We start from the raw sequence: 7646 nt of genomic DNA, 5'->3' as shown, positions 1-7646 counted from the left end.
ACACTCTGACCAACATTTGGTATTATTAGATGCATTAATTTTTTTTTTTTTACTATTAATCACATATCTTCGGCTTTCATTGTGTGCTACGCACTGTGTTATTGGCTTTTTATGCCATTGTCACATTTGATGGTAATAACGATCCTTGGGGTCGATATGATTGTGCCCATTTTGTAGATGAGGAAACTAAGCCTTAAAGGCTGCAGAATTTACCCAAAGCACGCAGCTAGGAAGGACCACTAGATGCATTAATTCTTAATTCTAGGATAATAAATGACACTGAGATACTGCAGGACTAACTAAAAATCAATTTTCTAAAGGCCGTTTGGAATGATTTTAGAACAGTCAACAAAGGTTGCTACAAAAAGAAGTACCAGACACTTCAAGCAGCAAGGATATCCGATTCCCAAGGCTTGCCACTTAATCAAAAAGAACTGAACAGGGGTGCCTGGGTGGCTCAGTGGCTTAAGCCTCTGCCTTCAGCTCTGGCCATGGTCTCAGGGTCCTGGGATGGAGCCCTGCATCTGGCTCTCTGCTCAGCAGGGAGCCTGCTTCTCCCCACCACCCCCCCGCCTCTCTGTCTACTTGTGATTTCTGTCAATAAATAAAATCTTTTTTAAAAAAGAACTGAATGTATGAGTTAAATAATTATTCTATAATCCATCCCGCTGTCCAGCATTACCTCATCTTATGAAAAACAAGTTAAGACCCTATGATTTGACCCATAACAAAGTGAGACATTTGGGTAAGAATCACTTCTGCTTTGGGGAGGAAGGGAAAGGCTAGCTTCTTACTGTTGTTCTTACTCATCAACCATAATGGGAAGTCTTCTCAGGCCTGGGGAGAAACCGCAAAGAGAGGCTGGGTCTCTGATGGGTCCCCAAAAGAAAGAATTAGGGAGCCACAAGATATCTGGGGCACTGGGAAACTAGCTTCATGAAACAGGAGAGGAGAGAGGAGGCAGCTGGGGGTTTAAGGAAATTTCAAACAACACTGGACTGAAGTCTTTAAGAAAACACACACCCATGTTTACATACACGACACATGTGCACACACGTAAACCCATCACTGTAGATCTCCTCACATCGCTCCATGATTTAACAAACGCTCGTAAGAACAATTCACGATGCCGGTTTTTGGGAACAAGGAGACTATTCCTGTTGAGGCTGTTAGAATTCAGAGAAATGTCCTTGAGGAGATGATAAACGCACAGAAGTCAGCTTGTACAGTACACAGGGTCGCAGTGGAACAGACTGGGCTGAACTCACAAAACCAAGGACGTGTTGGGCAACTCGCTTAACTTCACAGAGTCTCCATTCATTTATCCCAAATGGGAATATTTGGGATTTTCGGGGGGGAGAGGGGAGATGATGAATATAAAATGGCTGGAATTGTGCTTGACACAGAAATTATTTTAGTAAGGAGGTTTGGAATTCTATACAAGCCGTACATTTGTACATGTTGAAATGGAAAGACTTCAGGACGTACTAATAAGTGTAGAAAAGCAAGAGTGGAAGAGTACAGAGAACGTGATATCGTTTACATTAAATCTGGTCTGTCGGATATTTACTTAGGTTATCTTCTGGCCAGGCACTGTTCTGAGTGCTTTACAAATATTAACTCCCTTTACCCTCATAAAGGTGCTGGGAGATAAATCCTATCTCTATCCCCACTTACACTGGGGGAGACTCCATAGGGTGACTGTCCCAGGTTGTGCACACCAAGGCTGGGGTCTGAACCCAGGTGAAATCCCGCCCCAGCGACTGTGCTTCTGCGTCACACCAGGTGCCTTGGAAGATACCACGTGTCCTTAGACGACACACAGAGGAGAGACAGAGAGAAAGACGAGCAGATGGTCTGAGGCTGGAGCTTTGCAGCCACAAGCCAAGGAATGCCTAGGACCGTCGGAAGTCAACAGCATGGCATCACCTTGATTTTGGACTTCCGGTCTGCAGAACGGGGACAGAGTGAATCTCTCTGTTGTTCTAAGCACGCAGTTTGTGGGGATTTGTTATGACAACCCCAGGACACTGTTACCGGGCTCTACATACATATGCTGGTATATGCACAAAAAAATTTTTTCTGGTATATGCATAAAAGTCTGAAGAAACTGTTACCTTTGAGCAGATGCGGCAAAGGAGAAAGAGATTTTTATTCACCATCTTGTGCTCTTTTGTCCTTTCTTGAATTTTTTTACTAGGTACATGCATTAGCTTTATTTAAAAAATAAAACAGTGGCAGGGCACCTGGGTGGCTCAGTCAGTTAAGGGTCTGACTCTTGATTTCGGCTCCAGTCATGACCTCAGAGTAGTGGGATCAAACCCTGAGTCGGGGTCTATGTTCAGCACAGAGCCTGCTTGTCCCTCTCCCTCTGCTTCTCCCCCTGCTGTCAGTCTCTCAAATAAATAAATAATAAAATCTCCTAAAAAAAAAAAACAAACAGTTTCATGTTGGGATAGGTAAAATAACAGTCTAAGAGTGACAAATATACTGTCCCAATACACACAGAGCAAAACATTTTTTTTAAATTTTTTTATTTTTGAAGATTTTTATTTATTTATTTGACAGGTAGAGATCACAAGTAGGCAGAGAGGCAGGCAGAGAGAGAGGAGGAAGCAGACTCCCCGCCAAGCAGAGAGCCCGATGCGGAGCTCGATCCCAGGACCCTGAGACCATGACCTGAGCCGAAGGCAGAGGCTTTAACCCACTCAGCCACCCAGGTGCCCCGCAAAACATTATTTTGATGATTTTTACTTTTCAAAAAACTGCCTTTCTCTTTCCCTGAAAAATCAATCAATAAATACTTGTGTCTACCAACAGCTTCAAAACAAGCTATATGAAAATTATATCGTAAAATATACAAACCACTAGAAATAAAATTGGTAACTTAAATATTGCTATCGAAATCCAAATCTGTTGAATTTTAAAAAAAAAAGACAAGCCATATTCAGGGCAAAGATATTTGCAACACATATAACCACAAAAGGATTAAAATCTAAAACATATAATGAGTTCTTACAAGCCAGTAGGAAAATGACTAACAAACCCAGTGGGGGTGGGGAGGGGGAATGTGTGGAGGATATAAACAGACAGACAACAGGGAAGTAAATAGATCAAACATATAAGGAATGCATCCTCACTAGAATATGAGAAAATACAAATTAAGACAACCAGGAGACACCATCGTACACACCTGGGATGGACAAAAATGAAAACAGCTTATAATACCAAATGTTGGTCAGAATGGGAGGAAACAGGAATTCTCACACATGTTCAGAGATTCTGATTTAAATGGTCTGGGATGGTACCAGATATCCGTATTATTTTAAAAGCTCTGAATTTAATTTAATTTAATTTAATTTAATTTAATTTAATTTTAATAAAAGCTCTTCAAGTAGTCTAGATCCAAAGGACCAGGGCACTCTGAGATCTAGACACCATTCTGAACGCATCGCCCTCTAGTGGTCCAAATTGCTCTCAACTGCACCCCTCACACCTCAAGGCCTGGAGGAGATGTAGGCGTCCTGACCCTCACTGCTCCTTCCAGATCACTGTTCCTCCCCCCAGCCCTTGAAACCTACCCCTCCTGGGTGCAGCCATCCTCAGAGGCTCATCACTCCCTCGTTCACTGAGCATTTCAGCACCGCTCACCGCCCCAGTGCAACACCGCCCCGCCATAATTCTAGAGATTTCACTAGCTACGTAGAGATTCTTTGATTCCCCAGCTTCTTAGTTCCTGCATATTCTCTTCTCTAACAGATCTTATTCTGCAACCTACCTCAGCCATGCATTCCTTCATGATACCCCAGATATCATTACCAATGGCTCTACCCTCTCTATAATCTCAATCACCAGCATCCCACTCTCCAGCTACCACCTCCAACTCTTTCCCTCTGCTGCCAACGATTTCTCAGCCCCACTGCGCTGGACTGAAAGTCATGATCCATCCTTTTAATCATCCCTCTGCATTCACCCTCAAGTCCCTTCCTCCTGTCTCCTCTAGACCCAGATTAAGTCCAACTCATCCCTGGACTGGTTATATCGAGCCTGCACCGCTGGTTGCAACTGGAGAAAACACACATCCAGGCTGACTTGTTTTACTTGAAACTCATGACTGAGTCCCAACCTCCAGAGGGCACAGCAATCCTACCACCCTTTCTACTCCCCTTCCCTAGTCCATTTGCTCTATCTTATACCTCCCTCCCTCTCACACTTCCAACACGTCTCTCCTTCCTGTCTCTCAGCTGATAATGCTTCATTTTTCATGCAGAAACTAAATGGAACCAGAAGAGCATTTCCCCACCCGCCCCTCAAAACTCTGCAAGCCTACTTGCCCCTGTCTGCCTGCACTTCCCTCTGCTCTCCTGAATGAACTCTGCCAAGAGCCAGCTCCTCCCCATTGAGCACTGAATTCCATTCCTGCTTGTCTACTCAAGAAAATCACTCACTCCAGCAATGATCGATCTTTCCTCTACTATATCATCATTGTTTGCACTAATGTTTGGTTCTAATTAGCATATAATGCTACAAGAACTCCCAATCTCTTCATCTTTGCTCCTCTTTACACCAGAACTCCTTGAAAAAGTCACACTACTTACTGTCTCTAAATAATCTCCATCCATTCTCTCAAACCCACTCCAGTCAGGTTTCTTTCTCCACCACTCCAGAGAAATCATTCTTTTTTTTTTTTTTTGAAAGATTTTATTTATTTATTTGACAGAGAGAGAGCGATCACAAGTAGGTAGAGAGAAGGGGGGAAGCAAGCTCCCTGCCGAGCAAAGAGCCCGATGCGGGGCTCGATCCCAGGACCCTGAGATCATGACCTGAGCCGAAGGCAGAGGCTTAACCCACTGAGCCACCCAGGTGCCCCCAGAGAAATCTTTTTTTTTTTAAAGATTTTATTTATTTATTTGACAGACAGAGATCACAAGTAGGCAGAGAGGCAGGCAGAGAGAGAGGAGGAAGCAGGCTCCCTGCTGAGCAGAGAGCCCGATGCGGGGCTTGATCCCAGGACTCTGGGATCATGACCTGAGCTGAAGGCAGAGGCTTTAACCCACTGAGCCACCCAGGCACCCCGAGAAATCATTCTTAAGGTCGCCCATGACCTCCACATTGCCAAGTCCAAGGGTCAATTCTCAGTGCTCATCAGCACCCTCCTCAGTATTTAACACAGTTAAAAAATCTTGAAAAGTTTTCTTACTTGGCTTCTGGGACACCATACTCACTTCTTCCACTCTCACTCCTGTGTACCTCCCTCCTAACCTCATGCTAAATCACTACATTCCTTCCCAGTCTCCTTGTGGGTCCTCCTTATCTCTCTGACTTGGCACAACCAAGGCTTAGTCTTGACCATCCTCTCTTCTGCAACTCCAAGCATTCTCATGCTTTTTCATGTCTTCAAAACTATCGATTTGCTGATAATTCCCCAGTTACTATCACCAGCCCAGACTTCTCCCCTGAAATCCAGATTCTTAAATCCAACCACCTGCTAAACATTTGCTGAACTTTTCTTGCTGAAAATCAAATGCTTGAGTCCTCACTACCTCAAACCCCAAACCTGTGCCTTTTGCATCCCTCCTGATCTCAATAAGTGATACTTCTATTCTTTTTCTTTTTTTAAAAAGATTTTATTTATTTATTTGACAGAGAGAGAGATCACAAGTAGGCAGAGAAGCAGGCAGAGAGAGAGAGGAGGAGGAGGAAGCAGGCTCCCTGCTGAGCAGAGAGCCCGATGCGGGGCTCCATCCCAGGACCCTGGGATAATGACCTGAGCCAAAGGCAGAGGCTTTAACCCATGGAGCCACCCAGGTGCCCCACTTCTATTCTTTTTCTTAAAAAGATTTATTTATTTATTTTTAGAGAGAGAGAGAGAGAGAGAGAGCACAAGTGGGAGGGGCAGAGGAAGAAGGAGAATCTCAAGCAGATTCCACGATCAGCGTGGAACCCAAAGTGGAGCTTGGTCCCATGACCCTGAGATCACAACCTGAGCCTAAACCAAGAGTTGGACACTTGACTGACTGTGCACCCAGATGCCCCGTGATGCTTCTATTCTTGCAATCATTCTGGTTCAAAATCCTTGGACTAATGTATGACTTCTTTCTTTTCCTCAAACTCCACATCCAATCCTTGAGCAAATGTTATTGGTTGTTTCTTTGAAATATCTCTCTATGAGCAAACCAACTCTGATGCTCTCCACCACTCCCATGGTGGCCAAACCCATAGTCATCTATCCCATGGATAACCACAATGGCCTCCTAACTGGTGTCGACCTCTGCCCTTCCTTCCACCCACCCACCTTCATCCTCTCCTAGCCCAGTAAGAATCAGACACTAGAATCATGGCACACTCCTACTCAAAATCTATAAGGATTCTCATTCAAAGCATAGGCCAAGATCCCAACTGTGGTTTGCAGGCACTGCCTAGTCTGCCTCCCACCTTAGACTCCACTACCTCTGTGGCCGCATTCCTTCTAGTCTGGCCCACCCTCCCTCCGCTCCAGCCACAATGGCCACTTTCCCATTCTGTGAGTGCACCAGGTTGTTCCTGCACTGCTCTTTCTGTCCTCTCCACCTGAAATGGTTCCCTCATATCACCTTTGTTCACTCCCTTACTTCTTTGAAGTCTATACTGAAATACCGCTTCATTGCCATGGCCTTCCCAGACCACTGTTGCTCCCACCCATCATTCTGTAGACCTATGGACGCTCTATCCTGCTTTATGCCACCCCCTGATATGTTATCTAGTGAGGGTCTTTCCCTTTCAACCAAATGGAAGTTCCTTGAGAGCGGGACTTGGCTTTCCTCCTTAATGTATTCCCAGCCCCTAAAGCAGATCTAGGTACATAGAATACTCACAAAAGTTTTGTTTAATTGGGGGGCCTCGCTGGCTCTGTCGGAAGAGCAGCTGACTCTTGATCTCAGCGTCATGAGCATGGGGCCCACGTTGGGTATAGAGATTACTTATACAAAGAAATAAATAAAATCTTTTAAAAATTTTTGTATTTAATGAATGGTTGTGATGGAGGCAGGCTGGGGCCAGGGACCCGGTGGGGGGGGTCCCACAAGGCCAGTCAAGAGGGTCCTGGGCTATGAGCAAGGACGAAATCAAATGTGAGCCAGGAGGGAGTGAGAGCAGAGTATATTAAGGATAGGGAAGGAGTGCAGATACAGATAGAGCATCTGGGAGCCTCAGAACAGACAAGGAAAGAGAGTCTCTTTTTGGTTCGGGGTCTGGAGTTTTTACTCAGGATTGTGGTCTGGTGTATGTGTCCGCTCAGGCATCCAAGAACTGGTCGGAAAAAGGACAAGGTCCAGATGTCCTCCCTAAGTCACTTATCCCTCGGGGAGCTAGGGAGTCTTGTCATTGAGATGACTAGAGCCAGTGGTCTGGGATTCGATTTGCCTGGTCATTCTCACCCAGTCCTTTCTTAGACGTTATCTGTGGTGCTGAAGACTGAAGAAATCATTAACTCCTTGTCCCTTACCGGGAGAACATGCCTTATTTGTACCATGAGGCACGTGTATGGTGGGTGTGCAGGTCCCAGCAAGAACAGAAGTGGGAAAAGGAGCAGAAAGCCCATTTCAGTGGAGTCTCCAGCTTCCCCATCTCAGCTGACGCACACAGGAGGACACAAAACTTCAGATGTC

The sequence above is a fragment of the Enhydra lutris genome, unplaced genomic scaffold (assembly GCF_002288905.1).
Source record: "Enhydra lutris kenyoni isolate GAN:26980312 unplaced genomic scaffold, ASM228890v2 scaffoldscaffold21, whole genome shotgun sequence".
Taxonomy (NCBI): Eukaryota; Metazoa; Chordata; class Mammalia; order Carnivora; family Mustelidae; genus Enhydra; species Enhydra lutris.
Note: the sequence above shows the minus strand (reverse complement) of the source record.